General features: G+C 37.3%; 1 protein-coding gene across 2 annotated transcripts in view; it reads left to right on the forward strand.

The window, feature by feature from the left end:
- The window catches only part of HMG20A (high mobility group 20A), a 69751-nt gene that overhangs the window by 1015 nt on the left and 44876 nt on the right, over window positions 1-23860 (forward strand). The gene's annotated exons all lie outside the window — the stretch shown is intronic.

The raw sequence follows: 23860 nt of genomic DNA on the forward strand, positions 1-23860 counted from the left end.
TGTTCTTTGTGGTATTAAAGTATAACACAAGGGTCATGAGACTCAGCTCCGATTCTAAACAGGAAAAAGCTGGCTCACAAAGGACAAAAGATCAATAAGAACTTTCTGGTTTTCAATATCTCATTTGTAATAAACTGTATGTGAGGTGGTAATAAACACTCAATAATTTTGATTCCTTGGCTTCTGTTGTCAGATAACACAATACTTAGAGGGGTGTGTGTCTGTGTGTTGAAGGAATCAATCTATTTGAAGCTTACTTTGTGAAATCTGAATAATGTTAGTAATTTTAGGATATGTTATCAGTGAACCTAGAACTGTATTTTGAAGTAATAAGGCCTGTGTACTTTTACTTTTGGGATTGTACTTAATCTAGCCTCAGACTCTGCAATTATTTTAATTCTATAGTAGTTTTTTTAAAAAGCTGTTTGGTCACGCCTGTAATCCCAGCACTTTGGGAGGCCAAGGCTGGCACATCACGAGGTCAGGAGTTGGAGACTAGGCTGGCCAGCATGGTGAAAGCCCGTCTCTTCTAAAAATGCAAAAATTAGCTGGACATGGTGGCGCACACCTGTAGTCCCAGCTACTCAGGAGGCTGAGGCAGGAGAATTGCTTGAACCCGGGAGGTGTAGGTTGCAGTGAGCCGAGATCCCGCCACTGCACTCCAACCTGGGCAACAGAGCGAGACTCCGTCTCAAAAATAAATAAATAAATAGCCGTTTGGTTTAGAGTTCATTAGAAAATATGTTTTAAACCAAATATTACAGTTAAAAAAAAAAAAACATGTTTTAACCTTCTGTTGTCACTTTAAAAAAAAAAGTCTAAGACCTTAAAATCAAGTATGATTTATATTTTGAAAGACCACACAATTGCAGTAGTTGACTGAAAAGACAAAATATTGGCTTCGTGGTTATTAATAGGTTAGGAACATGTAGACTGCCCCAAGTATTAATTGATTAAAGAAAAAGTGTTCACTATCTTCTGTATTAATGTACTATAGAAGAAAATATAGTCACCCTGACAAATGAAACTATAGTGTTAGGAAATATTGAAGTATGGAAAGATTGTAGAACTAAATGAAAAAAATAGAGAATATCATGTTAAAATACTGATTGAGGTAGAGTAATATTGCCTTTTGGAAACTGTCTTTATTAAATTGGTCTTTATGATACTCCATGGAAGAAATACAGTATAATAGAAATAAGAAAAATTGCTGCAGCTGAAAGACTTGAGCAGCTTGAAGAACTGTCTGTTTAGAAGAAAGCAATATATAAAGTACATATCTGAAAGAAGGTATTTTGTGATAAGTGGCAGTTATTCATTGGTTCCATCAAAGAAGAAATATTAGAAAAGCCTGTGAAAAATAGAGAGGGAAAGTCCATAGAACCTGTTTTTATTCTTTTTAAAAATGTTTCTTTGGAGAGGCTTGCTGTCCTCCAAAGTTTTGGTTTTTTTTCTTTTTTTTTCTTTTTTCATTAATGCCCTTTGTGCAGTTTTCTTTGCATGTTTAATGGAAATATAATATCAAAATTTAAAGAATTAAGATTAAGATTTTTGTACATGTACTGTTACTTCAAGTTAATGAATTTGAGGTTTCATTCCATTACTTGCCAGCTATATAATAAAGAAATTGTCAATTTTTTTTTCAAATACTTGGATTAGATAACCATTTTGTTTCTCAAAGACTCATTGGATACACTGCTCACAGCAGTTTGAAATATTAAAACCGTAGGTCACAATTCTGGCTTCCATCTGACTGAAATTCGATTATCCACAGAGATGTTATACATAATAGAGAAGTGTCTTTTCATTCTTTCATCTACTTTTCTTTGTAAAATCAGGCTAATGTTTTGCAACTATTGCTTTCTTTGTTTGTCGTTTTGATGGTGGTTTATTTTTGTTGTTGTTGTTTTTGCCATAGGGTTGAGGATTAAAGGAAGTATCTTAAGAACTTGAATGGGTTTTCAACTTACTGCTTTGCTGTCTTTATTTCATAGTCTTCACGGGTATTCAAATGAGAATACCCCTTACATAACTTTTCATTATTTCAGCAAAAGTTTAGAGTGTCTACTATGTGCCAGTCACTGTTCTCAGGTCTATGAATACAGTAAATATGGCCAAATATTCGTATTCTCTTGTAGTTTACTCTCTAATTTACAAATTAAAACTGGAAATTTGCTCACTTGGTATTCCTAAATGAGCAAATGATCGGTGTTCAAACTGGATAAAGAAGCAGCCCTAAACCTGATCTCTCCTGGTCTTAATCTCTAAGCCATTCTAAACCCAGATTTGAATGTTTCATGCTAATTTTTCTCCAGACCATAGAAGCCCCTGTGTTAAATATTCAGCCCCTTTCATTGAAATATGTATCATTTTCCTACCATTCTAGCTTCGTTTGTATTGTGAAAACAAATAAGAGTTAACAACGGGGAAAATATGGGATCAGATAGGCCCAAATTCAGCAGTGGTTTCTACATTCTACTAGCTGAGCTTACTAGCTTGGTAACCATGAGCAATTTATTTGACCTCCCTAAGCCTCAGTTTTCCTAAATCCAAATGGGGTTGTTTGGTGGAATCAGAATGTTTTATGTAAATCTCCTGGTCCAATGCCTGGTGCTAGAAGCTTCATTAATGCAATTATCTTACCCCCAATCTTGCTTCTGCTTTTCTGACTATTGTGATTTGCCCACATGTCTGTTTTAAGCTGTACATTTTCCCCACAGTATGGGATGCAGTGGTAGACTGATTGAGCTTCAGCCTTGTCCCCCTATCAGCATGCTCACATAGTTGTCAAGATTTAATTTTTTTTCCCTGTGGGAAGGATAAATCACTAATTTCCGTGATTAGAAGATATACAAAATAGAAAAGTTTCAAGGAAAGATTAAGGAATCTTAATCTTGGCACAAATCACTAAGGTAATTTGAATTGTTACAGGCAGACTTTCAACTCATTCTCCTAAACTTATTTAAATACTAAGACCAACAATGAAGACCTTTCACACTATGATCATACTTCTCATTACTCATCTACACATCCAAATGGGACAGCCTCTGGGAGGAAAAAAGAATCTGTACTGCACCCAGCTTTAATATTTTTGCTCATGCTATTTTCTGCCTGAAACACTCTTTTTTTCCTTGGAATCACCGTCTATCAACATGCCACTTTCTTTCAGGTTGTTTATTGAAGAAATATTTTCTGATATCCATTCTCTTCTACACTCTCCCAAACTGTACATATTCTGTCCATTAACTCTCCAGAGCATTATACCTTTCTTACAGCATTTACTGTCCGGTGCTCCTCTTGTTTGTTTTTATTGTGTTATTGTGGTAGGTAGAGTTTATGCCTTCCCTAAAAGGCTGCAGACTAGATCTTATTCCACTCTGTGCTGTCATACCTGGCACAAGACCATTCACATCATAGGTATTCAGTAAATATTTGTGGAGGTGAGCTGGTTCTTGGAGTATGATGAAACTGATCAATAACTTTTGTCCACAATTACGCCCAGCATCAGCACAATGGCTACCATACATTAAACACTCAAATATCTATAAAATGAAAGAGTAAATAGTCATCATTCTCTCATTTGGGAGCTCCTTAGGGTGTCAAATAAGCATATATTAAGTACCTACTATATAACTGGAGCCATAAGAACTGATCTCTGCTCCCCAATTTAATTGGAAAAAAGTAAATCATTACTAGTATCTGCAGACTTTGAAGATGGTAGGTGTTTGAGTAGGGATGGCATGGAGAGCTCAGTATAGAGTTGTTTGCGTTGTGAGAGATAGCCTCTGTTACCTGAACTCAGAAACCAAATAGATTTTGATATCAAGTATTTAGACACGTAACTTATATTTCCACTCCTAGGTATATGTCCAAGAGAACTGAAAACATGTTCGCGCAAAAACTTGCATACAAATATTTGTAGCAGCCTTATTTGTAAAAGGCAAACTCAAATGTCCATTAATTATTGAATGACTAAACAAAATGTGATCTAGCCATACAATGGAATATTATTCAGCAACAAAGGGAAACAAAGTAGCAATACCTGCTGTAACATGGATAAATCTTGGAAATATTAAAGTGAAAGAAGTCACATACAAAAGGCAACATATTGTGTGATTCCATTTATTTGAGATGTCTAGATTAGGCAAAACTAATAGAGACAGAAAGCACATTAGTGGATGGGAATGGGAGTGACTGCTAGTATGGAGTTTCCTTTGAAAGTGATGAAAATGTGCCAGAATTAGATAGTGGTGGTGGTTGCATAACTTTATATACTAAAATATCTTGTGTACCAATGTACAGTTGACACCTGAACAACGGGGGGGCTAGGGGTGCTAACCCCTGTGTTGTCAAAAATCCATGTATAACTTTTGACTCCCCAAAAAGTTAACTACATAAATAGCCTACTGTTGACTGGAAGCCTTACCAATAGCATAAACAGTTGATTAACATATGTTTTGTATGTTACATGTACTGTGTACTGTATTCTTACAAAGTAAGCTAGAGAAAAGAAGGTGTTACTTAAAAAATCATAAGGAAGAAAAAATATGTTTACTATTTATTATTCATTAAGTGGAGGTGGATTATCATAAAGGTATTCATCCTTGTCATCTTCACATTGAGTAGGCTGAGAAGGAGGAAGAGGAAGGATTGGTCTTACAGTCTCAGGTCGTGGAGGCAGAAGAAAATCAGCATGTAAGTGGACTCATGCAATTCATCCCATGTTGTTCAAGGGTCAACTGTACAAAAAAAAAATCCTGAAGTGTACACTAAAGGGGTCAGTTTTATGGTATGTGAATTATATCTAAAAGAGAGATACTTAGACTTGAAGAATAGGGGATTTTGAATGGGGCCAGAAGAAAGAAGCAAGAGGTATGAAAGCAAGGAAATGATCATTCTTTCTCAGATCCTAGAGAGAAATGTAAGCAGCTAGGTACAGGGCTGAAGGTATGTTAAAGATCAGGTGAGGATGGATTTGAGGATAGCTTCTGGCTTTTTGTCTTAATGTAGCAGGGATTGTGGTAAATGCTTAGACTACAGAGGTATTAACAAAGGAGAAAGACATTTTATGACCTTGAAGGAAGCTTCAGATTTCTTCTTGACTAGGTCAAGGATGTGGTATATAGTCTTTTTGGTTTCTGTGTTACAGTCAGCTGAGTTTAAAGAGTGGAAGTATTCTAAGTTAAGGAGTCTAGTAGCAATCAAAACAAAGTTACTAGGGAAGATGGGAGAGCAGGGACTAGACAAAGATGTTAGAATTTGATTCTAAAGCTCTCCCCAGGTAATGAAAATAGATAAATCTTAATGAGGAGGAACCAAGAGCAGTGATTTGGAGAAGTCAGTACAAATAAAGGTATTCATTTGGAGAAATATTTGAATGCCTTTTATGTGCCAGGCACTATTAAATAAAACTATAGCTATTTTCGTTATTTGACTTTTTTTCTGAAAATAAAATCTTATGAGTGTGATTAATGGTTCTACAAGCATGGGTAGTTCTAGATATGATACCTACGTTTCCCTAAAAGATTGTACTGATTTTTGATGATACCAGCAATGTATAAGGATGTTGTTTTCTCCACGATTTTGCCAGCAAAGTTTTTTGGCTAATTGAGCAGACATAAAATTATTCTTCTCTTTGCTTATAATCTGATAAGTGTTTCTATACCATGGAACCTGGATCTGTTGGAACATGAAGGAATTCAAGCCCCTTATAAGTGTTACCCCATATGGCTTCTTTAAAGGATATGGATTTTTAAGGATCCTAGAAATCAAAATTCTGTGATTTTATTCAGCTCAAAAAAATACTTTTATTCAGTACTGCTGTCCTTATTTTCTGAATAATAGTCAGATTCAGACCACACTGAGCCATAATTCCAATTCCCATTTGACTAACATTTATTTAGTATTGTGCTGGGCACTACATATTATCTTAATTCAAATAGTTTGGCATTTTTCCATGTGAGAAAAATTAAGTTTAGAGAGATTGGGTTACTTGCCCAAAATCACTTAACCAGTAAGTGGTAGAGACAGGATTTGAATGCAGATCCTCTAAGGCCAATGTTTATTCTCATACTCCATAATCCTTCAGTATCACCACTAAAATTTACTGGAGGATAATGAAAGTTGGAAAATAAATCTGAACTGGAACTTGGGACAATCAAGCACTGACTTACCTCTGTACATAATGAAGCATTTAGCAGAGATGTTGTTTGTTGTTTTGTTTTGTTTTGTTTTTACTGGGGAGGCTATAGTACATAAACAGAGCAAAAGATCTTGGTATAGTTAAACCCACATTTTCAAGGCCTACTGTATTCTGCCTGATGATCAGGTACCTACTACCCCAAAATCTGTGATGGTAACAAAGAAGGAGGAAGGCAGTGGTAGAAAAGCAACTGCCTTTGGGTATACACAGTAAGATTTATGTGATTGTAGAAAGAGCAGGCAAATGATGTGGCCTTCAGAGAATCCCACAAAGTAACCTTTTAAAATAGTAACTTAAAGTCTGACATAAGATTCATAACAGGTTATTCATCACAAGATAAGATATTCAAAGCATAGCATGTAAGATACTCAAAGCATATCAGCAAAAAAGGAGAGATTCCTTCGTTTTTATTCGGGTATGGTATACTCACAAAGCAAATTTAATATCAGGAATATAAAACAAGAGATACCATGTTCCAATTCTGGCTTTAGTCGGATATTATAAAATTTAATCCCAATTTACAGATAAGGCAATTCAGGGCTCAAGATTACACACCAAATAAGTGGACTGTAGGCTGGGCGTGGTGGCTCCTGTAATCCCAACACTTTGGGAAGCCAAGGCAGAAGGATCGCCTTAGCCCAGGAGTTTGAGACCAGCTTGGGCAACGTAGTGAGATGCCATCTCAACAAAAAATAAAAAATAACCAGACATGGTGGTGTATACACATGTAGTCACAGCTACTCAGGAGGCTGAGGCCAGAGGATTGCTTAAGCCCGGGAGTTGAAGGCTGTGAGCTGTTATTGAGCCACTGCACACCAACCTGGGCTGCAGAGCAAGACTCTGTCTCAAAAAAAAAAAAAAAAAAAGGATGCGGGGGGCGCTGTAGAATGTAGGTCTTTATGTGGTTGTTTTGCAGTTTATAGGTATAATTTTTAAATAATATGTTAGCCAGGCACAGTGGCTTGTATCTATAATCTCAACATTTTGGGAGGCTGAGACAGGAGGATTGCTTGAGGCCAGGAGTTTGAGAGTAACGCAGGCAACATAGCAAGACCCCATCTCTATTAAACAAAATAATAATAATTTAGTATGGTTTTTTTTTTTTTTTTTTTTGAGACGGAGTCTTGCTCTGTCTCCCAGGCTGGAGTGCAGTGGCGCTAGTGAGCTCACACGATTCTCCTGCCTCAGCCTCCCAAGTAGCTAGGATTATAAGCACCTGCCTGCTTCAAAGAAATGATATCCAGCACTCCATTTTTTCTTTTTCAGCCTCAAAATTCCTATCTCCTTTTTTTCCCCTTGTCCACATGTCCTTCATTCCTGTACTTCATAGCTTTAATTCCTATTCTCTTGACACAAACCTTCATTTTGGTTGCTGGTGGCATCGTAATTACCATAACTTTTTGGCTTAATAACAGTAGCAGTTATATCAACAAATAATAACATGTTCATACTCTTAAGCCAATAATTCCACATATAGAACTTTATTCTAAGAAAGTATTTTAAAGAAGAAAAATAGTTAAAGGTACAAAATGTTAATAGCACTGATATCTATACTATACTGTCTAAAGACTTGAAATCTTCTAAACATTCAACAATATAATAATGCTTAAGCAAATTATTGCCTGTCTATTCAGTGGGCTATAAGACATTCATTTTTCACAATAGCATCTTTAAGAATACATTGAAAGATGTTGTAAGAATGTTTTTGCAAAAATGAAAAGGAGAAACAAATCAGAAGGAAACAAAGTAGAAAAACTAATGTGATTGGTGTCTATTTCTAAAGCATTTATATTTTCTGTATAATAATAATTTATATTTATTGACAACTTACTGGTGTCAGGAACAATACTCAAGCAACATTATAGAAGTAACATTGTGTAGTTATTGAAAACTAGTGTTCTAGAGTCAAATCTTAGCTTCATCACTTACTAATATGTGATCTTGAAAAGGAAATGGAAGATAACTATGTCTACAATAAATTATTAAATCTGTATAAAGTATTTGGCACATAGAAAACCTGCAATAAGAATGTTTTTGTTATCAGACATTTTATAAATATGTCTCATTTAATCTTCACATCGTCACAATAACCTCATTAGATAGTGTTATGTTCATTTTACATGAAAGAAAATTGAAACTTCAAATGTTTAAATACTCTAGGTTAAATAACTTGCCAAATCACTTAACTAATAAGCAGTAGAGTTTTGATTCAGAGCCCAAGCTGTGATTTCCACTTATGACTCTGAGAGATGAGGTTACTGCAGACTAATGCTTTTGCTAAGAACAGGAAAGATGAGATTTAAAAAGAAAAGTGAGGTCATCAAAGACCTGCTGAGGCATCCAGGACTTAAGAAACCACAATTGTAGAACCAAAGGAGCTTCAGAGAAGTGGGCTGATGTTCCATGCTTCTCTTTTTTCCTAGGAATTTGCTAATTCTTAGAGCATGACAAGATGCTATGAAACTTAGCAGAGGGTTTCTTCTAAAAGCAGAGAAGCTGTTAGTTTTATGGGGCTGAGCAGACAGAACTTGGATTTTAGAGATCCCCAGGTAGCTAGTACTTAGAGAAGGATGGTACCAAGAAACTATTTTTTAAAACTTGTTTTCCCCTCACAATGTTTGCTACGCAGAGTCTATAACTGTAAGAAAGTTAATTTGTATTGCTTTAAGCCAATAGCTTTAAATAACTTGTTACAGCAACAATATGAAACTATTACAGAGACATGAGGAAATGATGAAGAAGTCTAACATATATATGACTGAAGGAGAGAAAGTTAGAAGCAGTAATATATATATGTATACATATATACATGTATATACACATATATACATATATATACACATAGATGTATATATTTTATATATATATATATTTTGAGACAGTGTCTCACTCTGTCTCCCAGGCTGGAGTGCAGTGGCGCCATCTCGGCTCACTGCAAGCTCCGCCTCCCGGGTTCACACCATTCTCCTGCCTCAGCCTCTGGAGTAGCTGGGACCACAGGCACCCGCCACCAGACCAGCTAATTTTTTTTTGTATTTTTAGTAGAGATGGGGTTTCACCATGTTAACCAGGATGGTCTCGATCTCCTGACCTCGTGATCTGCCCACCTTGGCCTCCCAAATTGCTGGGATCATAGGCATGAGCCACCACGCCCGGCCTAGAAGGAGTAATATTTTAAGAGACAGTGATTGAGAATTTTCCAAAATCGATGCAAATATCAAGACATGGATTTGAAAAGTGCAAGAAACGCCAAGCAAAATAAATACAAGGAGTACCACACTTTCATTCTTCATAGTAAAAATAAAACTGCTGAAAGTAACCAGAGGAAAAAAGACATATCATCTTCAAAGGAACAATTAGACTGACATCTGACTTGTCAACAGAAATAATGGGGGCCAGAAAACAATACAATGTAACTTTTTTTTTTTTTTTGCTTTTACCTACTTGGTTTGTTTGTTTGTTTGTTTGTTTGTTTGTTTGTTTATTTTGAGATGGAGTCTCCCTCTGTCACCCAGGCTGGAGTGCAGTGGCATGATCTCATCTCACTGCAGCCTTTGCCCCTTGTGTTCAAGTGATTCTCCTACCTCAGCCTTCCAAGTAGCTGGGATTACAGGTGCATGCTACCACACCCAGCTAATTTTTGTATTTTTAGTAGAGACGAGGTTTCACCATGTTGGCCAGGCTGGTCTTGAACTCCTGACCTCAGGTGATTTGCCTGCCTTGGCCTCCCAAAGTGCTCGGATTACAGATGTGAGCTACCATGCCCGGCTGCCTTTTTTTTTTTTTTAATTGACAAAAATTATATGTATTATGTACAGCATGGTGTTTTGAAATATGTATACATTGTGGAATAGCTAAATTGAGCTAATTAACATGTGTATTACCTCACACAATTTATGTAAGAACACTGAACACCTACTCTCTTAGCAGTTTTCAAGAATATAACACATTGTTATTAACTATAGTCAATATATTGTACAATAGCTATCTCAAACTTATACCTCCTGTCAAACTGAAATTTTGTATCCTTTGACCAACATCTTCCCAGCCCCACCCCACCCGTGGTAACTACCATTCTACACTCTACTTCTATGAGTTCAGGTTTTCTAGGTTCCACGTATGAGATCATGTGGTATTTGTCAGTACCAGGCTAATTTCACTTAACAGATAATGCCCTCCAGGTTCATTCATTTTGTTGCAAATGACAGGATTTCCTTCCTCTTTAAAGCTGAATAGTATTCCATTGTGTATATATACCACATTTTCTGTGTTCATCTGTTGATGGATACTGAGGCTGATTCCGTATCTTGGCTATTGTGAATAATATGGCAATAACCCTGAGAGTGCAGATATCTTTTCAACATAGTAATTTCATTTCCCTTGGATATATTCTCAGAGAACGCAACCTTTAAGTTCCTTAAAGAAAATAACTGCCAATCTAGAAATCATGATGGCAATTAGAACACATTTGCAACAGAATAATGAAAATACATATGAAAATGTGTGAATCAGTTAAAGCTATACTCAATGAAAAATGTGTAGCCTTAAATGCATATATTAGAATAGAAAAAAGGAAAAATCAGTTATCTAAATACCCATCAAGGTAGGAAAAGAACAGCAAATTAAACCCAAAGTAAGTAGAAGAAAGGAAATAATAGAAAATAGAAATCAATGAAATAGAAAACAAATTGTCGGCCAGGCACAGTGGCTCATGCCTGTAATCTCAGCACTTTGGGAGGCTGAGGTGGGTGGATCACCTGAGGTCAGGAGTTTGAGACCAGCTTGGCCAACATGGCAAAACCCCATCTCTATTAAAAATACAAAAATTAGCTGTGCATAGTGGCGGGCGCCTGCAATCCCAGCTACTCAGGAGGCTGAGGCAGGAGAATCACTTGAACCGGGGAGGCAGAGGTTGCAGTAAGCCGAGATCGTGCCATTGCACTCCAACCTGGGTGACAAGAGCGAAACTCCGTCTCAAAAAATAAAAGAAGACAACAAATTGGCAGTAGGGAATAACAAGACCAAAAGTTGGTTCCTTAAAAAGATTAGTAAAATGCGTAGACCTCTAGCAATATTGATAAAGAAAAAAAAAAAAAAGCATAAATTACCAATATCAGGAATGAAAAGGGAACATTTCTTTACAGATTCTACAGATGTCAAAAAGGTAGGAAGATAATCATGAACAATCTTATATAGACAGATTTGAAATTTTAGATGAAATGGACAAATGGTTAAATACTTTATTTAAATTGGCATAAAAAATTGACGTGAAGAAATACAGTATCTGAAAACTGTTTTTATCTGTTAAGTAAATTGAATTCAGTATTTAAAATTTTGGCTGGGCATGGTGGCTCATGCCTGTAACATCAGCACTTCAGGAGGCCAAGGCTAAAGAATCATTTAAGGCCAGGAGTTCAAGACCCTGTCTCTACAAGAAAATTTTTAAAATTAGCCAGGCATGGTGATGTGCACCTATAGTCCTAGCTACTCGGGAGGTAGGAAGATCGGTTGAGCCTAGGAGTTCGAGGTTGCAGTAGGCTGTGATTGTGCCACTGCACTCCAGCCTGGGTGATAAAGAGACCCTGTCTTAAAAAAAAAAAAAAAATCTACAAAGAAAACCAGGTCTACCTGACTTCACTGATGAATTCTTACAAATATTTAAGGAAGAAATAACCCCAGTGTTACTCAAACTCTTCAATAGAATACAAGTTGTTTTACGAGATCATCTAAGCCTTAATGCCAAGACCTGGCAGCTATATTTTGAGAGAAGATATTTACAGAGCAGTATCTTTCATGAACCTAAATGTGTTACTTGGGAATATAGGAACTCTCAAAGAATCTATAGACAAACTATTAGAATTAATAAGCAAACTTATACGAGCAACCAACAGTTAGAAAGTGAAATTTTTAAAATACCATTTACAATAGAATCAAACAAATCAAATTTAAGTCTTATAAGATCTTTACACAGGAAACTGTAAAACAGAGAGAAGCAAGATGTAATAGGTAGTCATAGATTGGAAGACTTGGTATTGTAAAGATACCATTTCTCTCCAAATTGATCTATAGATTAAATGGAATCCTAATAAAATCTCAGGATTTGTGTACATGATGGAAGGAGGGACTAACAAGTTGATTCTAAAATTCACATAGACATGAAAAGGACTAAATAGTCAAGACAATCTTGAAGAACAAAGTTGTAAGACTTTATCAGATAACAGGATTTATTATAAAGCTACAGTAATTACAGTGTAGTAATGGCGCAAGGACAGACAGATCTGTGGAACATAATTGAGAGCCCAGAAGCAATCCCATATGTATATAATTAATTAATGACAACAGTAGCATCCACCACAGTAGGTGAGGGATGGATTTTTCATTGAATGGTGCCTGGTTGTGTGTAGAAGGGGCAGGGAATGAATCCTTGACCCCTTACCTCACAACATATACAAAAACCACTTCTAATAAGTTTCTAGTTGGATTATAGAGCTAAATGTGAAAGAAAAATTTAAGGAGAAACTGGAAAACACCTTTATGATCTTGGAGTAGGTAATGATCTGAAAAGGAAGGAGAAGGTTGAATAAATTGGAGTTTATGAAATTAAAAACTTCTCTTCATTAAAAGACATTATTATGAGAATGAAAAGACTAGTAGACTAGTTGCAGAGTGAGAATACATATTTGTAATACATGTATTCAACAAGGGACTTGTAGAGCTCTTACAGATCAATAGGAAAAAACAAATAATCAAATTTCAAAAAGGACAAAATACTTCAATAGGCACTCCACAAAAGAAACTATCCAAAGGCCAATATGCATCCACCTATGTTATTTACATCAAATGAGTGCAAATTAAAGCCACAATGAGATACTTGAGACCTCTCAGTATCTTGAGACGCCTCCCTACATCCCCACTGAAATGGCTAAAACTAAAAAGACTTAGAATATCAAGTATTGATGATGTGAAGACACTGAAACTCGTATGTTTCTGGTAGGTGTGTATATTTTTACAGCCGTTTTGGAAATCAGTTTGGCTGTGTGTTCCAAAAGGTGATCATACACCCTCTGACCCTCTGACCCAGCTGTTCCTAGGTATACACCCAACAGAAATTTATATATATGTTCACCAAAAGACACAAATGGACAAGAATGTTCATAGTAGCATCATTCTTTTTTTTTTTTTTTTTTTTTTTTTTTTTTTTTTTTGAGATGGAGTCTCGCTCTGTCGCCCAGGCTGGAGTGCAGTGGCCGGATCTCCGCTCACTGCAAGCTCCGCCTCCCGGGTTTACGCCATTCTCCTGCCTCAGCCTTCCAAGTAGCTGGGACTACAGGCGCCCACCACCTCGCCCAGCTATTTTTTTGTATTTTTAATAGAGACGGGGTTTCACCGTGTTAGCCAGGATGGTCTCAATCTCCTGACCTCGTAATCCGCCCGTCTCGGCCTCCCAAAGTGCTGGGATTACTGGCTTGGCCACCGCGCCCGGCCGTAGCATCATTCTTAATAGCCCAAATGTCCATCGAAATAGAATGGGTAAGCAAATGTTTCTTGTATCTACATGGATGATCATATATCGAGCATAATATCGAGCAAAAGAAGCTAGATAAGTGCATGTAAGTACAAATAATTACATAGTATATGAATAAAGTTAAAAAACAAGCAGAACAAATCTTAGAAGTCACAGTAATTACTTTTACTGGGATAGCGAATGGGAAGGGGCATAAGGTGGGGGACTTCTGCTTGTTGTAATAATCTGTTTATTCTGGTAGGGCTACAGGTGATACAGTCTATGAAAAGTTGTCAAGCTGTACACTTACAATTTGCATAATTTTTGTTTTATACTCTATTTATTTTGGAGACAGTCTTCTCTGTCACCCAGGCTGGAGTGCTGTGGCATGATCTTGGCTCACTGCAGCCTCCGCCTACTGGGCTCAAGCAGTTCTTCTGCCTCAGCCTCCCAAGCAATCCCATATGTATATAATTAATTAATGACAACAGTGGCATCCACCACAGTAGGTGAGGAATGGATTTTTTATTGAATGGTACCTGGTTGTGTGTGAATGTGCCTGGGACTACAGACACATGCCACCATGCCTGGCTAAATTCTTTTCTTGTATTTTTTTAAGTAGAGATGGGGTTTCACCATGTTGGCCAGGCTGCTCTCAAACTCCTGACCTCAAGTGATCTGCCCACCTCAGCCTCCCAGAGCGCCAGGATTACAGGTGTGAGCCACTGCACCCAGCCATTTGTTTTGTACTTTAAGTTTTCTTAAGCCCTTCACTCCCTCAACGACTTGAAGGACTGTATTATTTTTCTCTACATTCCCTATATGCAAACCATGTAGATGGTATGCTTCTACCCCCGCCACTCCATCAAAAGGGCTCTACTAGGTCACTAATAACTTCCATGTTGTCAAAAAACTTGGACATTTTTTGCATTCTCATTTAATCCCAGTAACATATAGGTACATCCTTTTTTTTTTTTTTTTTTTCCTTGAAATAGCCTGACACCATGCACTCCTGGCTGTCTGCCTACCTGTGTTCATGTCCTCTTTGCAATCTCCTCCTCTACTCATCTTCTAACTGTTGAGTTCCTCAGGACACAATTCTAACTCCTTTTAACCTGTTATCTCTCCCTAGGTTATACCTTACATTCATGCTTTAAAATACCATCGACTATACTTGCTGGAAACTCTACTATACTTGCTGGAAACTCCTAAACTCCTATCTCCATCTCAGACTTTTCTTCTGTGTACAGGGTACAACTTGATATTTTATCTCAAAGCCATCTTAAAATGAACATGCCTAATCTTAATACTTTTTCTACTTCTACATTTCGAGTATTCCTTATCTCCATAAATGACGACTCAATCTACTGATTTCTTCGTTAAAAATCTTGGGCTCATTCTTGAGACCTCTTACTACTCCCCTTATCCCTTCAACACACACCCCTATCCAGACCACTGCACGATTCTATTGATTCTACCTCCTAAATATATCTTGGATTCACCCTCTTTGCTTCATCTTCCCTGTTGTTATCCTTTTCTAAGCCACCGTCATGCTAAGGAGGACTGGTGGACGATTGGAGTAACTTCCCTACTGATCTTTATAGATCCATTCTCTTTTTTTTTCCTCCCCCAAGACAGAGAGTCTCACTCTGCTGCCCAGGCTGGAGTGCAGTGGCATGTTCTCGGCTCATTGCATCCTCTGCCTCCCAGGTTCAAGGAATTCTCCTGCCTCAGCCTCCCACATAGCTGGGGCCATGGGTGTGCACCACCATGCCCAGCTAATTTTTGTATTTTTAGTAGAGACAGGGTCTCACCATGTTGGCCAGGCTTGTCTTGAACTCCCAATCTCAAGTGATCCACCTGCCTCGGCCTCCTAAAGTGCTGGGATTCAGGTGTGAGCCACCACACCTGGCTTCTAGATCCATTCTTACACATTCATTCTTTACACAGAAGTCTGAATGACCCTTTAGAAAGCATAAATGTCACATCATGCCCCTCCTTAAAATTCCTCAGAGGTTTACTCTTATACTTTGGGGAAAACCCGGATTTCTGACATAGCCCCAATTCTGTTCAGGAGTTGGTTCCTGTCTACCTGCCTTTGTTGCTTTCCTCTCTGGCTCATTTTTCTCCAGCCACAAGCTGCCTTTCACTTCCTCCAAAGCATCAAGTTCTCTCTCACCTCTGGGCCTAATAAGCTAGTTCCTTAGTATGCAACGTACCTACTTAACGTTTAACTCTCAGGTTATGTGTTCCTTCTTCAAAGAAGTCCCCTGTCTAAATGAAATCTCCCCTGTTATTCAATAGCTTTCTGTTCTTTTCCTTCAGGGCATTTTAAACAAATTTAAAGTTTATTTATTGGTATATTTGCTGAACATCTTTCACCTCCAACTCGAGTTTTTCACGAGGGAAGAGACAATTTGTTCACCATTGTATTGCTGGTATCTTAACCATGTACCTGGTAGATATTATTGGAAATATATAATGAGTAAGAAAATAGATCATGCCATCCTAGGTAAACTACAGGTAGGCAAGTACTTCATAGGTGTGTCCTGTGCCCTGAGAGCATGAAGGAGTTGCTTGTTTCCTCTGGTTTGGTACTTTATTTCTTAAAAATTCCTCTCTGAAAAAGGGACCAAGTAATCACTGTACTGCCTAGAGACAAGTTTTTGATGATTAGTCAGTCTTCTCAGTGCTAAGCTAAATTGGCCGCGTGTGCAGATTTTATTTAAGCCCCCAGAGAGGAATGCACCTGCCTATATTTTTTAGATTGAAACTTTTTTTTTTTTCTTTTTTTTGAGATGGAGTTTCACTCTTGTTGCCCAGGCTGGAGAGCAGTGGCGTGATCTTGGCTCACTGCAACCTCTGCCTCCCGGGTTCAAGAGATTCTCCTGACTTAGCCTCCTGGGTAGCTGGGATTACAGGCATGCACCACCATGCCTGGCTAATGTTTGTATTTTTCTAGTAGAGATGGGGTTTCACCATGTTGGCCAAGCTGGTCTTGAACTCCTGACCTCAGATGATCTGCCCGCCTCAGCCTCCCAAAGTGTTGGGATTACATGCGTGAGCTACTGTGTGCAGCCCTAGATTGAAACTCTTTAAAAGTAAAGGTAGAGAGTTCTCAGTAGCAGTCTTGAATAACTTGTCTTCTTTTCTAGAACTGCAATTTTGTTCATTTTTTTGAGACAGGATCTTGCTCTGTGGCCCAAGCTGGAGTGCAGTGGCACGATAACTCACTGCAGCCTTGAACTCCTAGGCAAAAATGATCCTCCCGCCTCAGCCTCCTGAGTAGCTTAAGACTGCAAGCACATACCACCACACTAAGCTAGGTTTTTAGTTTTAATTTCTTTTTTTTTTTTTTTAGAGACAGGGTCTTGCTATGTTGTCCAGGCCAGTCTCAAACTCCTGGGCTCAAGCGATCCTACCACCTTAGCCTCCCAAAGAGCTGGGATTATAGGTGTGAGCCACTGCACTCAGCCAAACTGCAATTTTAAAAAAACATATAAGGGCCCTACAAAGGAAAGGTAGTCTAATCGCATTTGGTTACTCTTGAGATTTACAATATTATTTGTAAGTATTATTAGCTATTTTAGTCACTTAAATATGCCATAATGCAACCAGAGTAAGTATATGACATGTCTTTTAATCACAATAATCAGAATAATGCAAAAAATGACCATACTTCATAATATTAATGTATTCATGTGTTTTATAAGTTATACACATCTATTATGATTTGATATTACAAGATACTCTGCATTTTCTTACATAGCTTATGTTTGCTTTCTTCATCCTAGATATAGTTTTTAATTAAATTATTGTTTTTGAAGCTGATTTTAGTACAATAAGATGTTTAATTGCACATTTGATAGAAAATTATAAACACAACAATTTGAAACAGCTTTCAGGCTACTAGCATTTCCCAAAACCCATTAAAAAAGGTCTGTTTACTACCAAATTTAAACCAGATAAATTTCATTTCAAGAGAAAATGTTTTCGAGGTTTTTTTTTTTTGTTTTTTTGTTTTTTTGAGACGGAGTCTCCTCTGTCTCCCAGGCTGGAGTGCAGTGGCGCGATCTCGGCTCACTGCAAGCTCCGCCTCCCGGGTTCACGCCATTCTCCTGCCTCAGCCTCCCGAGTAGCTGGGACCACAGGCACCCGCCACCACACTGGCTAAGTTTTTTGTATTTTTAGTAGAGACGGGGTTTCATGGTGTTAGCCAGGATGGTCTTGATTTCCTGACCTCGTGATCCACCCACCTCCGCCTCCCAAAGTGCTGGGATTATAGGCGTGAGCCACCGCACGTGGCTGTAGGTTTGGAGTTCATTATAAAGAAAAACTTTCCAATTGTCAGAGCTATTGAAAAGTGGGAGTAGACATTCCCGAGAGACTTTCAGGTTGGGGGCTGAGCCTTGGTTGTATGGTTGGACTCAGTGATCTTTGTGGGACCTTCTAATCCTGGAATTATCTTAATCAATGCTGCTTTTTAAAATTTTACTTTCTAAAACTGTGGCATATACAGTAAAGTATAAAAATCAATGAATTTTTACATAGATATATATATGTGCCTGTGAATATTTTCATCACTCTGGGAGGCTCTTCAGTCATTACCTTCTTTCTCCCCACCAGAGATAACCACTATTCTGATTTCTGTCACTATACGGTTGTTTTACTTGTTATTGAGCTTCATATAAATGTATTCATAGAATATTTATTCTCGTGGGTCTGGCTTCTTTTGTTCATGATTATATCTATGAGCTTCATCCGTGTTGCATGTAGCAGTAGTTCAATCTGTATAGTATTCCACTGATTTCATTGTAAGACTATATCATAACATAGCCATGCTACTGTTGATGGACACATGGGTTGGTTCCACTTTGAGGTTATTATTTAAAAAGCTGCCATGAACATTCTCATACATGTCTTCGGTTGGTTATATACACTCATTTCTCACTAGGAATGGAGTTGCTGGTTCATAGGATAGGTGTGTTTTAACAGGTATTGCTAAATAGTTTTCCAAAGTGATTGTCCCCATTTAGATTCCCAGTAGCATCCTAAGAGAATTTCTGTTCTTCTTCATCCTTGGTACCTCTGTGTATTGTCATTTTTTTTTTTTATTTTAGCCATTCTGGTGGGTATATAATACTAACTCTTTTTCTATAGCTATCGATAATTTGGATAGTCTCTTTATGAAGTGCTTGCTTTGTATTTAACCCCCTTTTTTTAAAAAAAGGGATAATTTATTTTTAATCTTAGTGATATTTAGGAGTTCTTTGTATATTCTAAATATGAGTCTTTAGGGAATATATGTATTACAAATACAATTTCCCAGTCTGTGGCTTGCCTTTTTACTCCTTTAACATGATCTTTTGATGAACAGACATTCTTAACTGTAGTGGACTCCAATTTGTCACTTTTCTCTAATGTGGTTAGTGCTTTGTCCTCTTCAAGAAACCTTTGCCTAGCCTAAGATCATGAAGACATTTAGACCGGTAATTCTTAAATTGTAGTATTAAAGTAGATAATAGCGAACTTTTGTTGGTTTACACACACAAAAAGAACTATATGGATAGAAATGTACTATTTTCTTCCATAATTTATTTTGAAACTTCGGGTATTAACTATAAACAAGTAGATAATGATACTTAAATCTGAAATTTATTAACTGAGAAAGTGTCAGTTAGGATAGGCTAGGTTATTGCTATTTATATTGCTGTGGTAATAAACAACCACAAAATCTCAGTGGCTTTCTTTCTTCACTTATGCTATTTGTACAAAGTGGGTCAACATGGGGCTATGCTATTTGTGGTCACTTAGACAACCAGGCTGATGTAAACTCCATCACAATATATACTTTCACAGTCACTGTATTCAGGGGAGGGAAACATGGCAAATTGCTTATAGACTCAGATTTTCTGCCCAGAGGAATCATATGTCACTCACTGTCATTGCCCATGAGTTACATGGGCCTTGTGTCTTCTCTGAGGCAGTGAGGAAGTTTCCTCTTATGTTTCTGAAAGGAGATCTAAATATTTTTGAATAGCCATAGTGACTATCACAGTTAAACATGAGTAAGTTACTTAACCCCTCTGTGGATCAGTTTGTTCACTATAAAATAGGAGCTAATGATAATATCTACTTGATATGGTGGATGTGAGGATTAAGTGGGATCATACATGTATAGCTCTTAAAATAGTGCCTGGTACTTAGTAAGCAATAAATTCTTGCTGCAATTATTGCTATCATTGTTGTTATTAGGCTCTTACTATATGATGACACCATACTACCTGCTTTATTTACACAGATTAGTTCTTGAGATAACTTCTTTATAGTATATACTATTGCTCTTCTCATTTATAGGATAGGAAAACATTGGTTCAGAGCTTTTGACTAGCTTGCCCAAGTTCCACAGCTAATAAGTAAAATATGAGATTGGAATCTAGGCAGTCTGACTCCAGAGCCCTCAATATAAACTGAGACTCCCTCCCAGATAGCAAATAAATATGAACAGAATTCAGAAATGCATACCATGCTTAGAGAACTCTGTGTTTGTGTACATATATGTTTATGGTTGTGATTTTGTATTGAATTTTTAATATATTCCTATTTTCTGCTAGTTTGTTAGTATTTCTATTTCATATAATTAAATATACTGTTTCTCGGTATTCTATGTAGTCTAACAACTTAACAAATTTGAAGTTGATTTTGTTCTTCATTAACAGGTGAAAAAACTTGAGCCAGAGTCGTTTAGTGATCCCAGAAACCAGTTAGTTGGTAGCATATCCTGAACTCAAAGTCAGATTTCCTGACTTCGATTCAGAGCTCTTCCTACTGCCTCAGGTTGTCTCCTTGTAGTTTATGCTGCACATCATCCTTTATCAAATATTTGAGAGGCTTTTTCTCCCCAGATTTTGAGTGAATTCGTTGTAGAAATCACAGGTAAGCTATTTTTCTTCATAGCTCACATTACTATGTCTTGATTGTAATTTATCAATTTTGTCTTTTAAATATTCTAATGTTACTAAACACCCAGGGCCAAATTAAATATTTGGAGAGAGTTTCTAGTAAGAATAAATGCCTCCAGAGAAGATTCTGTGGAAAAATGTTGTAATGATGAGCTTAAGAGTACCAATAACTTTTCTTTTTCATGTAAGGCAGTTTAGAGTCCAATTTCTGAAGGCACAGAGATGCCACTGGAATTAGAGATGAATCAAACACATTACATTTTAGGTTTATCTTAAGGTATATTGGCAAGAAGTAAAACAACAACTTATCAAAAGCTTGTTACTTTTCCTGCCAGTGGCATAAGAATGTACATATAACAGTCTCAGATGTGTTGTAATTTTCAGAGTTAAACCTCTTAAGGAAATGTTCATTTTCATGGTCTGTTTTCCCATAATTAAATGGTATTCTTGTTTGGTAATTTCAGTGTATTTTCATGTAACTTATCTGGAAAGTTAACAGGATATAAATTGAGTTACAACTTCTCAATCTATTGCTATATAGTGGAGATATTCAATAAGGAAGTCACAGCACTTTTTTCCCCTCAGTATCAAAATATGTCGGTTATCTGTCAAGAAAATGAACCGAATCTGTGCTGTGTGTTATTGCGCTCATGGGGAAATATTGTTTTGAGGCTACATGATCCTTGTTCTGGCCTCATGCAATTTAAAACATTAATTTTTGTTAAAATAAATACTGCTTTATAAAACTGAATGAAGAATTTAAGGGAATTTTTAATATAAAGCATGAGGTTTATAAATTGTGCCCTTACTCTGCCTGTTAAACATGCTTATTTACTCTTCTCTGCCCTGTAGTGCTAATTCTGATGAGAGAGAGAAAGAATATATCATTAGCAACTATCTTTAAGGCATTTTTTCAGCAATAAGCTAGAAACTCTTCTGTTTGTTTGTTTGTTTTTGAGACGGTGTCTTGCTCAGTCACCCAGGCTGGAGTTAGAACCCCTTCTAATGGTGTTTGTATGGAAAGGGGAGTATGGAGAGTCTGGCAAAAAGGGAATTTTAGCTCTACGTGTAGCCATATTTTTTTGAAAAGGAAACTATCCAAGTATTGCATGTGAAATTAAAATTTAATTTTAAAACATCTGTGATCTTTGATGGCACTTTTCCTCTTTCTTTAAAGTAACATAACCATACTGCTGAAGGTTGAGTTTAAAACAAAGATTGGAAAGTAATTATTCATAATTTCACCACCCTGACGTAACTACTTTGAACTTCTTTTTTTTTTTTTTTTTTTGAGACAGAGTCTCGCTGTGTCACCCAGGCTGGAGTGCAGTGGTGCGATCCCAGATCACTGCAACCTCCACCTCCTGGCTTTAAGCGATTCTCCTGCCTCAGCCTCCAGAGTAGCTGGGATTATAGGCTCCTGCCACCACACCCGGCTAATTTTTGTATTTTTTTGTAGAGACAGGGTTTCACCATGTTGGCCAGACTGGTTTTGAACTCCTGACTTTAAGTGATTGCCCACCTCAGCCTCCCAACACTTTGAACATTTTGATGTTTTTCCTTCCAATCTTTTTTCTTATGTATCTGTTGTTGTTATTATTATTATTATTTAGGGTCTCACTCTGTCACCCACACTGGAGTGCAGTGGCATGATCTCAGCTCACTACAACTTGCACCTCCCGGGTTCAAGCCATTCTCCTGCCTCAGCTTCCAGAGTAGCTGGGATTACAGGCGCCCACGACCATGCGTGGCTAATTTGTATTTTCCGTAGAGACAGAGTTTCACCATGTTGGCCAGGCTCGTCTTGAACCCCTGACCTCAAGTGATCCACCCATTTCTGCTTCCCAATACTTTGAACATTTTGATGTATTTCCTTCCAATCTTTTTTCTTATGTATTTATTTATGATGATGATGATGATGATGATGACAGGGTCTCACTCTGTCATCTAGGCTGGAGTGCAGTGGCACTATCATGGCTCACTGCAGCCTCGACTTCCCGGGCTCCAGCAATCCTCCCACCTCAGCCCAGCCTCCCTAGTAACTGGGACCACAGGCATGTGCCACCATGCCCAGCTAATTTTTGTATTTTTGGTAGAGATGAGGTTTTGCCATGTTGCCCCAGCTGGGCTCAAATTCCTAAGATCAAGCAATTCACCTGCCTCAGCCTCCCAAAGTGTTGGGATTACAAGTATGAGCCAACATGTCTGGCCTGTATCTGTTCTTTTAATATAATCCATATACTTTCTCATAAATATTTCATTGATAACTTTGTAATATAATTTTTAAAATAGCTTTCACATACTTTTATTGTTTGTAGAGCTTGTAAAGAAATATTTGATCCTCACGGTATCCCTTTGAGGTAAATAGAATAAGTTTTAGCCCCATTTTGCATATAAGGGTATTGAAGCAGATGCTCCTATAATGCCTCTACTTGGTACTGTAGTAGACTTCTGTTCATGACAGAAGTACTTACTAACACAGGCAAGTGAGTGCATTTAATGTTGAAAGAACAAAACAAATCGTTCTGTAGACTCTTACTCCCTGGACTTAGTCCTTCCTTCCTGGGCTAAGTGAACCTTTGAACAGCAGTAGGCAATGCTGAAAATACAGATTTTGTCAGATTTTAGTAAGTGCTCTAAACACCCAAGAATCTTGAAGTGATATAATGAAAGTTACAGCAAATGTGGTTTTAAACTTGTTTTTTCTTTTTTGTTTCACCTTGAAAAAAAGAAACAATCAGTAGCTTTTAAGTATAAAAGATTAAATCTAACTACTTGTTCTGAATTACTATGGTAGGGTGAGTGAGAACTGAGGCTCTGTGTATGACAGTTGAAGTCTTATCATACTGAGTAGGTTATCAGTGGAGAAATGTTCCTAGGAAACTGTCTTGTAGAACTTAAATGTGTCAAATTTGAATTCTGTGGCTATTTGTAACTTTCTGAAGTCCTGAGCATTGTTACTAGGTTTCAAAGGCAAAATATAGCAAAATAATTCTGAGTTTTTAAATTTCTTTCAGTTTAAACTGTAAGGCATGTTACAATTGTGCCTATTCATCTTGTGAGGAAAGCTCTAAATTTCATCTTACTGTTCAGAGTAGTAAAGACCACTAGCTGCTTTGCCTCCCTGTGACTAAAGTTTTCTGTCTTCAGCTTTTGGCTGAGGAAATTCCTCTGCCATCGAGTGTCCTCTGT

The sequence above is a fragment of the Macaca fascicularis genome, chromosome 7 (genome assembly GCF_037993035.2).
Source record: "Macaca fascicularis isolate 582-1 chromosome 7, T2T-MFA8v1.1".
Lineage (NCBI taxonomy): Eukaryota > Metazoa > Chordata > Mammalia > Primates > Cercopithecidae > Macaca > Macaca fascicularis.